Genomic DNA, 15,693 nt, shown 5'->3' on the forward strand with positions numbered 1-15,693 from the left:
AGCTGAGTCGATTTAGCCCTGTCCGTCTGTCTGTCCATCCGTCCGTCCGTCCGTCCGTCCGTATGTTTGAACGCGTCGATTTCAGAAGATATAAGAGCTAGAGACTTCAACTTTTTTTTAAAATGTCCGTATATATCACGCGCATATCGAGTTTATCACTAAAAAACGATAACTCATTCCGATACTTTTTTATCGATAAAAAACCTTATCGAAGATCACTTAAAAAATTATATCTTCTACATCTTTCAGGCTAGAGTCTCCAAATTTAAAATGTATATTAAGATGTATTTTATACAATTTCGGTTTTTGTTAAAATTTACCCCCCACCCCTAAATCCACCACCTCACCCTCATCTTTGTAAAAGTCGTATATCAAATACTAGAGACTTGTGCTTCGGTACGCACATACATTTTAACATTATGATTACGTTCTGAAAGTTTCATTACGATCGTACGTCTAGAAATTAAATTATTCAACAAATAAGTTCTCATAATATTGCCAACACTGCAGCGCAACCCAAGCGCAATAGGTTATAAATTTATATCTCCTACATTTTTAGAGCTATTGTCTCCAAATTTTAAAAATATATTCCAATGCATTTTATACAATTTCGGTTTTTGTTATATTTTGGATACCGGCTCCAAATTCAGAATCCCCAGTGAAGGTCAGATTCTAGTATAGCTAATTGTGAATGATTTAACATGTTCTTTTTTAAATGCCAAATATTCAATAGAATATGAAGATCATATGCTGAAAGTTTCATTAAATTCGGTTTAGTCAATCGACTTTAAAAAATAACAAAATGTTTGGCCAATTAACAAACGCACGTGCTGCAGCAACAGCAGTTTTCCAATACGTGTGCACACATACATTCAAAAATCTTCTAGCACATTCTTAGAATCACATCAGCAGTTAGTTTCGTTTAGTTCTGCTAGATGGCGTTGTATCAGTGAATCTACTTCAATTTTGACATTGCATGTTAGAATAGAAAGGTGGCGTCATGGTAGAGGGCGCCGCGCTCGATCGCGAGGGCACGGGTTCAAATTCTGCTGGGCGTGTTGTAGTTTTCTTCTAATTGCTTCAAAATTTGTTTATATATTTGATTAAATTTCTCTTATATTTTTTCAAAAATCGAAATTGAAATTTTAACCATACTATATGTACGTTTTTATTAGTTTGGTTGTTCTTGCACATTCTTAAAGTCACATCAGCAGTTAGTTTGACTTAGATTTGGTAGATGGCGCTGAAGCAGTGAATCTATTTCAGTTTTGACATTGATAATCAGAATAGAAGGGTGGCGTCGAGGTAGAAAGCGCGGCGCTTGATCACGAGGACTTGGGTTCAAACTCAGAGCGTGTCGTAATTCTTTTTATACTCATTCACGAAGTGAATTAGTATATTGGTTTTGTGCAATGTCCGTCTTGCTGTCCGTCCGTCCGTCCGTCTGTCCGTCTGTCCGTATGAACGCAGTTCATTTCGCCGCTATTGAAGCTAGAGACTTGAAATTTTGAACACATACTCGTGTATAACTCCGATTTATAAAGTGTTAAAATTTTCCCGGTCCGCCCACTAGGGGCGGGGCAAATCGGAAAATGCATTTTCCGATATACCAGAAATCATGTTAGTTGAAGAGCTAGAAAGTTGAAATTTGGTATGTAGATCCGCGTTGACCCCCCAAGTCCAAAAAGCTATGGTGGATATATCTACGCCCATTGGGGGCAGATAAAACTGTATCTCCTAAAGTTCTAAAGCTAGAACGTTGAAATTTCGCACGTGAGCTAATGCTATAATTCTATAATGACTGATGAAAAAATTTTATGTCTACGCCTACTAGGGGCGTGGCAAATCGGACGTGAAGATATAGTGATTTTTCAAATTTGGCTATATTTTAGGTACTATTGATGCTACAGACTTGAAATTTGGTATATATACGCGAGTTGACCTCCCAAGTCCAACAAGCTATAGTGGATATATGTCCGCCCAAAGGGGGCGTGGCAAACCGCAAAACTTTATATCTCCTACAGTTTAAGAGCTAGAAGCTTCAAATTTGAATAGTTGAGTTACTGGTAACCTCCTCTATCGATGCCCCAAAAATAATTGTCACGCCTCTTTGGGGGCGTGGCATATCGAAAAATACCCTGTAATTTTCACATTTTTTGAGCGTAAGCATTCAAATTTCGCATATATGTTACCGTTAGCTCTTTCTAAGAACTGGCCAAAAATGAGGTGTCTACGGCCACTAGGGGCGTGGCAATTGGCATTTGTAGCATTAAATTGCGACATTTATATGCTTGAGCTATCTATGTACATTTGTAAATGTATATACAAATAGGCTTAATAGGCATTGATAACACGGAAGGAAAGATTTTATAAAATTTAAAAATAAAATTTAAATACTTAAAAAATATAAAAGAAGCTAAAATAACAAAATTTGCAATTTACAAAAAAGAGTTTTCCGCGGGATTTGAACTCGCACCCAAGCCATGTTTGTCAAAATAACAAGCACAAATTTAGCCGGCGCCTTTGCCGACAGCGCTACCACCTACTGTCAACAAACGCAATTAAAATGAAATGCAAAAATGAGATTCTTGATATGACGCATTATAGAAAAGAAGAGCCAGAGTAGCGGATGATAAATTTGCATTACATACATACGCACATACAAATGAGCGCGTGCATAAGAAAGGCTGTAATGCTTGATGCTACATATGCGTGCAGACTTATGTGCATACATATACATGCATATATGCGTACATACATATATGAGGGCTATTTAAGAAGAAACAAATTAAAACTTATAAAATTGTTCTTTCTAATTGAAAGAATAAAATATCTATTTTATAAAAAAACGAAATATGTATGATAAAAAAAAAAAACCCGATGGGGATTTGAACCTCCGTCGCTGTAACATAACTTGCGACGCCTTTAGCGCTCACGCTATCGCTTTGCTTCACAAACTGGTAGCTAAAATACAATAAGCTAATAACAGAGCGTCATCTGACAAAACTACAATAACAGCTAGAAAATCCAGAAATCAATCGCAATTCTTAGAATGCTAAAAAGCGCGCATTTGTAATGTAAGCAAACGCTAAAGAATCTGCAATAGGTGTGACCGAAAGCTATCAACGAAAATTACCATACATTTGTACTCAAAAAGTGCACGATCAATATAATAATTATCGATTACTCGATAAAAATTACCAAAAGCTACAATATAATCAAAAAGCATAATTGTTTTGTACTAATTTTTTTTTTAAACCAAATTAAATTAAATTTACAAAGGGACTGTGAATGAGTATTCCGCAGTCGGTAGCGCCCGACTGCAACGTTCTTACTTGTTTTTTTTTAATTGTTTCAAAATTTGTATATGTTTATTTAAATGAGTTTTATATTTCATTTATATTTTTAAATACATCGAAATTGAAATTTGAACCATACTAAATGTGCTTTTCTATTAGTTTGGTTCAGGGTAGTATATAGTCGAGCGCTCTCAACTAGAGTTTTCTTACTTGTTTTTCAGATGTATTTGCTTTTAATTTGTTTTAATGAACTATGATGTGCTTTTATTCGATTGCTGCCTCGGCAAAATGCTCGCTCCCTTGCATAATTACAGGCACCATTGCATTGGCTTTCGACCAGGTTTCGACGGCTCTGCCCCTCGCTGCACTCTGTGTAGGGTATCGCCCCGACTCGGTTGAGCTGAAGTGCGTGGCTTTCATTAATTTTAATGAGTTTTAAAAGTTGTTGCCATTTTCCCCCACCCTCATCATGTCATGTCTCCCCGTTGTCGTAATGCCCCTCTGCCCCTGGCAGACGCTTTTTATTTAATTTAATATTATTCATACAATTTTTAGCAAGTTTCGCTTGCATTTTCTGCGTTGGAATCTCTGGTCTCTGCCACTGTCGTCATTTGCACACAACAACAACGCCAGAGTTTTATCTATGCCACATACACACATACATACACAGATGAATGTGGTGCACGGCATTTGTTTCTATTTAAAGTTGCAAACTAATGACTAGAGGCAACATTGCGTATACGCCAAACCATCTTTAGACTTGAGCCCACCGTATGTGTATGTGTGTGTGCGTCTTTTATCAGTTGAAGCTCCTATGTGCTCTAAAAAGTTAAAGAGAGACGAGTGGGGCTAGCCGCCTGTACAACATCTGTTTGATGAATGCAGAAAGAAACACCTGCACCTTATTTAGGCACACATACATACACACGCACGTATTAGAACGCGCTCTGCTAACTGCGCAGTAAGCAGCGATTGCGATTGGGTTGCGTTGCAGTGCGGGCAATATCAAACGAATTTATTTGTTGAATAATATAATTTCTAGACGTCCAATCTTAATGAAAATTTCAGAACATGATCATAATGTTCAAATGTATGTAGTAAATTTCAAAGCACAAGTCTCTACTACTTGAAATACGCCTTTTACAAAGGTGAGGGTGAGGGGTCGAATTTAGGGGTGGGGGGTAAATTTTAATAAAAATCGAAATTATATAAAATAAACACAAGTCTACATTTAAAATTTGGAAGCTCTAGCTCTAAAGGTGTAGGCGCTATAATTAAATAACTAGCTTTCGATAAGGTTTTTAATCGATAATAAAATATTTGGAGTAGTTATCGATTTTTAGTGATAAACTTGATATGCGCGTGATATACACAGACCTAGGAAAAAAAAATTCAAGTCTCTAGCTCTCATATCTTCTGAGATCGACGCGTTCATACATACATACGGACGGACGGACAGACAGACGGACAGGGCCAAATCGACTCAGCTCGTCGCCCTGATCAAGAATATATATACTTTGCGGGGTCTGCCACGCCTCCTTCTGCCTGTTACATACTTTTAACAAAACCATTATACTCTCATTTTCAATGGGTTCAGGGTATAACAAAATAAATATAAGGAAACGAAAATAAATTACTTTTAAAACTGGCCTGTTGGGCCAAAGCAGATGTTCTTAAAAAGCAAGAACCAACAAAGAAACAACTATAGAATGTATATTATACATTTATATGTATATATTCAATCGAATTTACGAAAATTGAAGTTAAGCGTTAACCATTTTCACTCAAGAAATGCTTTTGCCATATGGAATTCAATTGTTAAATCAAAAGTGTTTTATTTTCTTTCTATTCAAATAATGATTAGAATGTGAATATTGAAAGGCGATCTCAAGAGGAAAATCATCGGTCATCATATAATACATTCAATCAATGGAAAATCTTTAAGCAACGATATGACTATCAAATTTAGTCTCACCCTATAGCAAACGGTCGATCAAGATTTGCATAGTTAAATAGTAACTTACTTTTGCATTGAAAGCCCAAATGGATTGACTCTTCTCAGTTTTGTATGCAGAATTGCAATGCAAATTGTTAATGAATTAGCCAAGTTAATGCAGCGTACCCACACGGTCTTTCTCTCTCTCTCGCTCTCTCTCTATATATCTCTGTTTCTATCTCACTGTTCCACTCTCTGTTATTCGGCGGGTGGCTCTTTACGTTTGTCTCTTGTCTTTCTCTCTATCTCACACTCGCGGTCGCAAACAAACAAATCATTTCTTGCTATGCTCTTAGGGATACTTTGTTTGTTTGCTTGTCGTTTGGCTGGGCGCGATTTTTGGCCAAGCCCAAATGAGAATATCCTCACGCTCTTTCGGGTCGCCGGAGAGTGGGAGTAGCATTAACATTAAAATTAAAGCAAAGCCAAACATTTGCCAAGCTGTCGTGTTACTTAGTGCATTAAAATTTGTGAGTCTGACGGGGCTGAATTATGTGCCATTTGAAGTTTAGAGCTGCCAACCTACATGACTTGCCGCAGGCCTCCGATGGTTCATTCGCCACGTCCACTTGCACACTTGCCTGTGTCCTTTTTACACTCATTTACGAAAGTGAAATGAGTATATTGGTTTTGTGCAATGTCCGTCTTGCTTGTTTAGAAGCTTCAAAATTGGACAGTTAAGTTAGTAGTAACTTCCTCTATCGATTCCCCAAATAATATTGTTACATCAGGGTATAAAGGTTTTGTTGAAATGTATGGAACAGGCAGAAGGAGGCGTGGCAGACCTCACAACTTATATGTATATTCTTGATCAGGGCGATAAGCTGAGTCGATTTGGCCCTGTCCGTCCGCCTGTCCGTATATATGAACGCGTTGATCTTAGAAGATATAACAGTTAGAGACTTAATTTTGTTTTTAAATGTCCGTATATATTGCGCGCATATCGAGCTTATCAATAAACAAGTAAGAAAGCTGTAGTCGAGACTGCTCGACTACGAAATCCCCTGAACCCTACAAGCAACTGATATTTCAATAATAATTAGCAATCACACACGCACACACACACGCATGCAAACAAACACACGCATACACACACACACTCCCATATACAGGCGATTGCGCTCGGGTTGCGCCGCAGTGTTGGCAATATTATGAGAACTTATTTGTTGAATAATTAAATTTCTAGACGTACGATCGTAATGAAATTTTCAGAACGTAATCACAATGTTTAAATGTATGTGTATACCGAAGCACAAGTCTCTAGTATTTGATATACGACTTTTACAAAGATGAGGGTGAGGGGGTGGATTTAGGGGTGGGGGGGGGGGGGGTAAATTTTAACAAAAACCGAAATTGTATCTTAATATACATTTTAAATTTGGAGACTCTAGCTTGAAAGATGTAGGAGATATAATTTTTTAAGCGATCTTCGATAAGGTTTTTTATCGATAAAAAGTATCGGAATGAGTTATCGTTTTTTAGTGATAAACTCGATATGCGCGCGATATATACAGACATTTTTAAAAAAGTTGAAGTCTCTAGCTCTTATATCTTCTGAGATCGACGCGTTCATACATACGGACAGACGGACGGGCAGACAGACGGACTCAGCTCGTCGCCCTGATCAAGAATATATATACTTTGTGGGGTCTGCCACTACTCCTTCTGCCTGTTACATACATTTCAACAAAACCATTATACCCTGATTTCCCATTTTCAATGGGTTCAGGGTATAAAAACGATAACTCATTCCCATATTTTTATCGATAAAAAAACCTTACCGAATATCAGTTATAAAATTATATCTCCTACATCTTTAAAGCTAGAGTCTCCAAATTTGAAACACATATTATTACAATTTACCCCCTCCTCTATATCCACCCCCTCACCTTCATATTTGTAAAAGGCGTACTTCAAATACTAGAGACTTGTGTTTCAGTATATACATATATGTAAACAGTATGATTACGTTCTGAAAGTTTCATTTAGATTGTACGTCTAGAAATTAAATTATTCAACAACAAAATTCGCATAATATTGCCAACACTGCAGCGCAACCCAAACGCAGTCGTGTATGTGTGGTGTGTGTGCGTGTATGTATGTGTGTGTGCGTGCTTGCGCGAATTATTATATTTATTTATTATCGTTTGCTCGAAAGGGTGGCGAAAGGGGCGTGGTATCCATATCCATATCCATATCTGTAAATCACAAACTCTTCGTATTTATCAACCCTATATATACAGTACATTTCGAAGTCTCCTGGTCTAAAAGTTTTACATTAGGCTAAAACAACAGTATCAATTTATCGATTATCCTCGATAAAAATGTATCGAGTTAGTTATCGAATAAATATGATTAATTATTATTGAAATATAATTTCCTCGAAGCGTTCAGAGGATCTCGTGGTCGAGCACTCTCGACTAGAGTTTTCTTACTTGTTTTATACTCATTCACGAAAGGGAAATGAGTATATTGATTTTGTGCAATGTCCGTCTTGTCCGTCTGTCCGTATGAACGCAATTTTTCCGGCGCTATTCATGATAAAGACGTGAAATTTTGAACAATTTACAAAGTGTTAAAATTACATTCACCCCATAGCCTTATAATTCTTTAGCTTTAATATGAAAAATAAGTAATATTTCTAGTGCAATGACTGGGTTAAAAGTTGTCTGTTTCTCTATGGCTCAGTGATATACGGTATACACATAATTTGTATGTCATTTTAATTGCTACATGTTTTATGGATATCCACAATTAGGGACACGAAAAAAGTATCGATATTTTCGGTATCGGATACATTGGGGCGATGATACCGATACTTTTTACTCGATGTTTTGGTTTCGATATTTTTACTTATCGAGTATCTCTAGAGCCATATCGAGTAAGGAAAAATACGCGGGATCAAGTCAAGCTCGCCAGCCAATTTGCGCAAAATTTGAGACTGAGTTTGAGTTGAATCATTAAAAAAGGTTAAAACAGTGAATTATTATCGAAGTCAATTTGATTTATAGTTTAAGTAAGTAATAAAGCAATTACTCTATGCAGTTTATTTAAATATATTTCTTTAAAAGAATGCCACCAAGCTACAGCAGTGTTTGGCAGTATTTCACCAGAATACGCAACGACGAGATGAAGTGCAAAATTTGCTTCAAAACTCTTAAATCATCAGGAAACACCTCAAACATGCATAAGTTCTAATTCTCTCTCCAGTGAGAATGAGAGTGATACTTCCATAGATTCAGCAAACAATCTTTGGAGTGATTATAAGAAGTGGACGCATGCAGGGAAGCAGACCAAAAAAACAAGATCTACAATAAACGATGACGAAGTAGGTCGCTACCTATCTACCCATGTTTTACCACTTTCCATCGACTCTTTAAAACAATGGGCTGATATGAAAGTAGTTTATCCCAAACTATACAACTTAGCTCAAAAATATTTGGGAATTCCCGCGACGTCCGTGCCCTCTGAGCGCCTTTTCTCCAAAGCTGGAAGTACCATAACCAAAACTCGCAGCCGATTGTCACCCAAAAGGCTTGACAAACTTATTTTTTTAGGCGATTGTGCAGAGGAGGAATGGAATATATAACTTAACATAACTTTATTGTACTATGTAATATTGAAAATTTACTTGTAACTTTTTATTAAAAAAAAAACATGAAAGATATCCTAGATTTAATAAACATTTCATCCGATACCTTGCAACATCGATGCTTTTGATTTGATATTTTTATAAGTACGATGCTTTTCTTTTGATGCTTCTTATGAGTACATGATCGATACTTTGCATTCGATATCGTGTCCCTATCCACAATATTAAATGTGCTTGCGTTCAATTTATTAAATTCACTTTTTAATTTTTTGATTCTCTTTTTAGGTAAGTCTCGAATACAACCGAAGCACCATTCCCTGCATTTCGTAGTTTTGGGTTAGGTGCATTGCGTAATATGATGTTTGGGGAAAATAATTAAAGCTTGAAGCAGGGTAAGGCAATTGTCAATTTTTAAATCACTGTACTTGAAATAAATTTTTTTTTTTAATTTGGGGCAAAAGGGGCCTTGTATCGAAAATATGTAAATTAAACAAGTAAGAAAGCTCTAGTCGAGACTGCTCGACTACGAGATCCCCTGAACCCTACAAGCAACTGATATTTCAATAATAATTAGCACCCACACACGCACTCATGCAAACAAATACACGCACACACACACACTCACATATACAGGCGATTGCGCTTGGGTTGCGCTGCAGTGTTGGCAATATTAGGAGAACTTATTTGTTGAATAATTTAATTTCTAGACGTGCGATCGTAATGAAACTTTCAGAACGTATTCATATTGTTTAAATGTATGTGTATACCGAAGCACAAGTCTCTAGTATTTGATATACGACTTTTACAAAGATTAGGGTGAGGGGGTGGATTTGGGGGTGGGGGGTAAATTTTAACAAAAACCGAAATTGTATGACATGCGTCTTAACATACATTTTAAATTTGGAGACTCTAGCTTGAAAGATGTAGGAGATAAAATTTTTTTAGTGATCTTCGATAAGGTTTTTTATTGATAAAAAAGTATCGGAATGAGTTATCGTTTTTTAGTGATAAACTCGATCTGCGCGTGATATATACGGACATTTTAAAAAAAGTTGAAGTCTCTAGCTCTTGTATCTTCTGAAATCGACGCGTTCAAACATACGGACAGACGGACGGACGGACGGACGGACAGACAGACGGACAGGGCTAAATCGACTCAGCTCGTCGCCCTGATCAAGAATATATATACTTTGTGGGGTCTGCCACGCCTCCTTCTGCCTGTTATATACATTTTAACAAAACCATTATACCCTGATTTCCCATTTTCAATGGGTTCAGGGTATAAAAATCGTCGTATGTATGATCTGTATATATACAGTATATTTCGAAATCGAAGAAGTTTTACATTAGGCTAAAAAAAAACAGTATCAATTTATCGATTATCCTCGATAAAAATATATCGAGTTAGTTATCGAATAAATATGATGAACTCGTACTGCGTATAATATACACTAGTATGCATGCGAAATTCCAGCTCTTATATCCTCTGAGATCTCGGTGTTCATACGGGTGAATGTATCTGTATCTGTATCTGTATCTGTATCTGTATCTGTATCTGTATCTGTATCTGTATCTGTATCTGTATCTGTATCTGTATCTGTATCTGTATCTGTATCTGTATCTGTATCTGTATCTGTATCTGTATCTGTATCTGTATCTGTATCTGTATCTGTATCTGTATCTGTATCTGTATCTGTATCTGTATCTGTATCTGTATCTGTATCTGTATCTGTATCTGTATCTGTATCTGTATCTGTATCTGTATCTGTATCTGTATCTGTATCTGTATCTGTATCTGTATCTGTATCTGTATCTGTATCTGTATCTGTATCTGTATCTGTATCTGTATCTGTATCTGTATCTGTATCTGTATCTGTATCTGTATCTGTATCTGTATCTGTATCTGTATCTGTATCTGTATCTGTATCTGTATCTGTATCTGTATCTGTATCTGTATCTGTATCTGTATCTGTATCTGTATCTGTATCTGTATCTGTATCTGTATCTGTATCTGTATCTGTATCTGTATCTGTATCTGTATCTGTATCTGTATCTGTATCTGTATCTGTATCTGTATCTGTATCTGTATCTGTATCTGTATCTGTATCTGTATCTGTATCTGTATCTGTATCTGTATCTGTATCTGTATCTGTATCTGTATCTGTATCTGTATCTGTATCTGTATCTGTATCTGTATCTGTATCTGTATCTGTATCTGTATCTGTATCTGTATCTGTATCTGTATCTGTATCTGTATCTGTATCTGTATCTGTATCTGTATCTGTATTGTATCTGTATCTGTATCTGTATCTGTATCTGTATCTGTATCTGTATCTGTATCTGTATCTGTATCTGTATCTGTATCTGTATCTGTATCTGTATCTGTATCTGTATCTGTATCTGTATCTGTATCTGTATCTGTATCTGTATCTGTATCTGTATCTGTATCTGTATCTGTATCTGTATCTGTATCTGTATCTGTATCTGTATCTGTATCTGTATCTGTATCTGTATCTGTATCTGTATCTGTATCTGTATCTGTATCTGTATCTGTATCTGTATCTGTATCTGTATCTGTATCTGTATCTGTATCTGTATCTGTATCTGTATCTGTATCTGTATCTGTATCTGTATCTGTATCTGTATCTGTATCTGTATCTGTATCTGTATCTGTATCTGTATCTGTATCTGTATCTGTATCTGTATCTGTATCTGTATCTGTATCTGTATCTGTATCTGTATCTGTATCTGTATCTGTATCTGTATCTGTATCTGTATCTGTATCTGTATCTGTATCTGTATCTGTATCTGTATCTGTATCTGTATCTGTATCTGTATCTGTATCTGTATCTGTATCTGTATCTGTATCTGTATCTGTATCTGTATCTGTATCTGTATCTGTATCTGTATCTGTATCTGTATCTGTATCTGTATCTGTATCTGTATCTGTATCTGTATCTGTATCTGTATCTGTATCTGTATCTGTATCTGTATCTGTATCTGTATCTGTATCTGTATCTGTATCTGTATCTGTATCTGTATCTGTATCTGTATCTGTATCTGTATCTGTATCTGTATCTGTATCTGTATCTGTATCTGTATCTGTATCTGTATCTGTATCTGTATCTGTATCTGTATCTGTATCTGTATCTGTATCTGTATCTGTATCTGTATCTGTATCTGTATCTGTATCTGTATCTGTATCTGTATCTGTATCTGTATCTGTATCTGTATCTGTATCTGTATCTGTATCTGTATCTGTATCTGTATCTGTATCTGTATCTGTATCTGTATCTGTATCTGTATCTGTATCTGTATCTGTATCTGTATCTGTATCTGTATCTGTATCTGTATCTGTATCTGTATCTGTATCTGTATCTGTATCTGTATCTGTATCTGTATCTGTATCTGTATCTGTATCTGTATCTGTATCTGTATCTGTATCTGTATCTGTATCTGTATCTGTATCTGTATCTGTATCTGTATCTGTATCTGTATCTGTATCTGTATCTGTATCTGTATCTGTATCTGTATCTGTATCTGTATCTGTATCTGTATCTGTATCTGTATCTGTATCTGTATCTGTATCTGTATCTGTATCTGTATCTGTATCTGTATCTGTATCTGTATCTGTATCTGTATCTGTATCTGTATCTGTATCTGTATCTGTATCTGTATCTGTATCTGTATCTGTATCTGTATCTGTATCTGTATCTGTATCTGTATCTGTATCTGTATCTGTATCTGTATCTGTATCTGTATCTGTATCTGTATCTGTATCTGTATCTGTATCTGTATCTGTATCTGTATCTGTATCTGTATCTGTATCTGTATCTGTATCTGTATCTGTATCTGTATCTGTATCTGTATCTGTATCTGTATCTGTATCTGTATCTGTATCTGTATCTGTATCTGTATCTGTATCTGTATCTGTATCTGTATCTGTATCTGTATCTGTATCTGTATCTGTATCTGTATCTGTATCTGTATCTGTATCTGTATCTGTATCTGTATCTGTATCTGTATCTGTATCTGTATCTGTATCTGTATCTGTATCTGTATCTGTATCTGTATCTGTATCTGTATCTGTATCTGTATCTGTATCTGTATCTGTATCTGTATCTGTATCTGTATCTGTATCTGTATCTGTATCTGTATCTGTATCTGTATCTGTATCTGTATCTGTATCTGTATCTGTATCTGTATCTGTATCTGTATCTGTATCTGTATCTGTATCTGTATCTGTATCTGTATCTGTATCTGTATCTGTATCTGTATCTGTATCTGTATCTGTATCTGTATCTGTATCTGTATCTGTATCTGTATCTGTATCTGTATCTGTATCTGTATCTGTATCTGTATCTGTATCTGTATCTGTATCTGTATCTGTATCTGTATCTGTATCTGTATCTGTATCTGTATCTGTATCTGTATCTGTATCTGTATCTGTATCTGTATCTGTATCTGTATCTGTATCTGTATCTGTATCTGTATCTGTATCTGTATCTGTATCTGTATCTGTATCTGTATCTGTATCTGTATCTGTATCTGTATCTGTATCTGTATCTGTATCTGTATCTGTATCTGTATCTGTATCTGTATCTGTATCTGTATCTGTATCTGTATCTGTATCTGTATCTGTATCTGTATCTGTATCTGTATCTGTATCTGTATCTGTATCTGTATCTGTATCTGTATCTGTATCTGTATCTGTATCTGTATCTGTATCTGTATCTGTATCTGTATCTGTATCTGTATCTGTATCTGTATCTGTATCTGTATCTGTATCTGTATCTGTATCTGTATCTGTATCTGTATCTGTATCTGTATCTGTATCTGTATCTGTATCTGTATCTGTATCTGTATCTGTATCTGTATCTGTATCTGTATCTGTATCTGTATCTGTATCTGTATCTGTATCTGTATCTGTATCTGTATCTGTATCTGTATCTGTATCTGTATCTGTATCTGTATCTGTATCTGTATCTGTATCTGTATCTGTATCTGTATCTGTATCTGTATCTGTATCTGTATCTGTATCTGTATCTGTATCTGTATCTGTATCTGTATCTGTATCTGTATCTGTATCTGTATCTGTATCTGTATCTGTATCTGTATCTGTATCTGTATCTGTATCTGTATCTGTATCTGTATCTGTATCTGTATCTGTATCTGTATCTGTATCTGTATCTGTATCTGTATCTGTATCTGTATCTGTATCTGTATCTGTATCTGTATCTGTATCTGTATCTGTATCTGTATCTGTATCTGTATCTGTATCTGTATCTGTATCTGTATCTGTATCTGTATCTGTATCTGTATCTGTATCTGTATCTGTATCTGTATCTGTATCTGTATCTGTATCTGTATCTGTATCTGTATCTGTATCTGTATCTGTATCTGTATCTGTATCTGTATCTGTATCTGTATCTGTATCTGTATCTGTATCTGTATCTGTATCTGTATCTGTATCTGTATCTGTATCTGTATCTGTATCTGTATCTGTATCTGTATCTGTATCTGTATCTGTATCTGTATCTGTATCTGTATCTGTATCTGTATCTGTATCTGTATCTGTATCTGTATCTGTATCTGTATCTGTATCTGTATCTGTATCTGTATCTGTATCTGTATCTGTATCTGTATCTGTATCTGTATCTGTATCTGTATCTGTATCTGTATCTGTATCTGTATCTGTATCTGTATCTGTATCTGTATCTGTATCTGTATCTGTATCTGTATCTGTATCTGTATCTGTATCTGTATCTGTATCTGTATCTGTATCTGTATCTGTATCTGTATCTGTATCTGTATCTGTATCTGTATCTGTATCTGTATCTGTATCTGTATCTGTATCTGTATCTGTATCTGTATCTGTATCTGTATCTGTATCTGTATCTGTATCTGTATCTGCCAGAGTGCAAGCAAAGCGAGAAAAGAGCCAAAGCGAAATGTTAGGCGAGTTGAGAGAAAGCATTTCTTATCGCATGATATAGCTTTTCTGATATGTATATTTTCGTTGTTTGCTGAGCTTAAATAATTGTTGGCTGGTAGGTAAAATACATATATTCTCTTTGGTTATTCATGCAATCTTTCTCTCTTTCTCTCTGTCCTGTCATCGCTTTGAAAATCGCTGCGATTATTATCGCTTATAGCATCATCGCATCGCTAGTGTGGATGCATGTGTATGTATGTGTGCATAAAAGAAGTGCAGAATGATTAGAATATCGGGTTACAGGGTTACGGATATTTCCTAGTCGAGCAGTCTCAACTAGAGCACTCTTAATTGTTTCTATTGTTGCTTTATTTATTTGCAGGTGTTCAATCTATATTGAATGCTTCAATGTATTTATCTGCAGCAATAGCAGCAAGCAGTGTAATCGACTCGCTGCCCTCTATCCATTGGACGGTCGAAAGAAAACCTACTGGTACAATTGAACATGCGATGTGGTTTTCCTTTCGGGGTGCAGGTTGCCTAGTGGTAGCTGCATTCAAAATCACTTTATGGCATACACAATAGTTAAAGAACTCTAGTATGTTTTAAATTACGTGCTCAGTTGCTTAATTACCCGTATCCGCAACTGTTCCCGTCCCTCCGCCTGACCACTTAATTAAAGCGTTGGAAACCTAGTTCGATAAGCTAATAAAGATCGGGACTGAGAGGGATGGGTGGTTGCTTCGGGGCTATATGTGCCCTGTGAATTATGTTTAATAAGCTTTCAAGTCACGAGCCACCTTCAGCATGCACGTAACTAGAGCAGAAATTGGCACACCACACAACAAGGACAACAACAGCAACGCCTAAA

The 15,693-nt window shown here is 36.0% G+C and overlaps 1 protein-coding gene and 1 long non-coding RNA gene across 4 annotated transcripts in view; one reads left to right on the top strand and one right to left on the bottom strand.

Annotated features, from left to right (window-relative positions):
- The window catches only part of X11Lbeta (amyloid-beta A4 precursor protein-binding family A member X11Lbeta), a 152,493-nt gene that overhangs the window by 34,735 nt on the left and 102,065 nt on the right, over nucleotides 1–15,693 (top strand). The gene's annotated exons all lie outside the window — the stretch shown is intronic.
- LOC149090828 (uncharacterized) overlaps nucleotides 4,205–15,693 on the bottom strand; it is a 75,515-nt gene continuing 64,026 nt past the window's right edge. Inside the window, exon 2 of the long non-coding RNA XR_016197471.1 lies at nucleotides 4,205–4,249. This is a non-coding gene — a long non-coding RNA (uncharacterized LOC149090828). The remainder of the gene's footprint in view (nucleotides 4,250–15,693) is intronic.

The sequence above is a fragment of the Drosophila navojoa genome, chromosome X, assembly GCF_054131105.1.
Source record: "Drosophila navojoa isolate 15081-1374.11 chromosome X, UAZ_NAV_1.0, whole genome shotgun sequence".
Classification (NCBI taxonomy): Eukaryota; Metazoa; Arthropoda; class Insecta; order Diptera; family Drosophilidae; genus Drosophila; species Drosophila navojoa.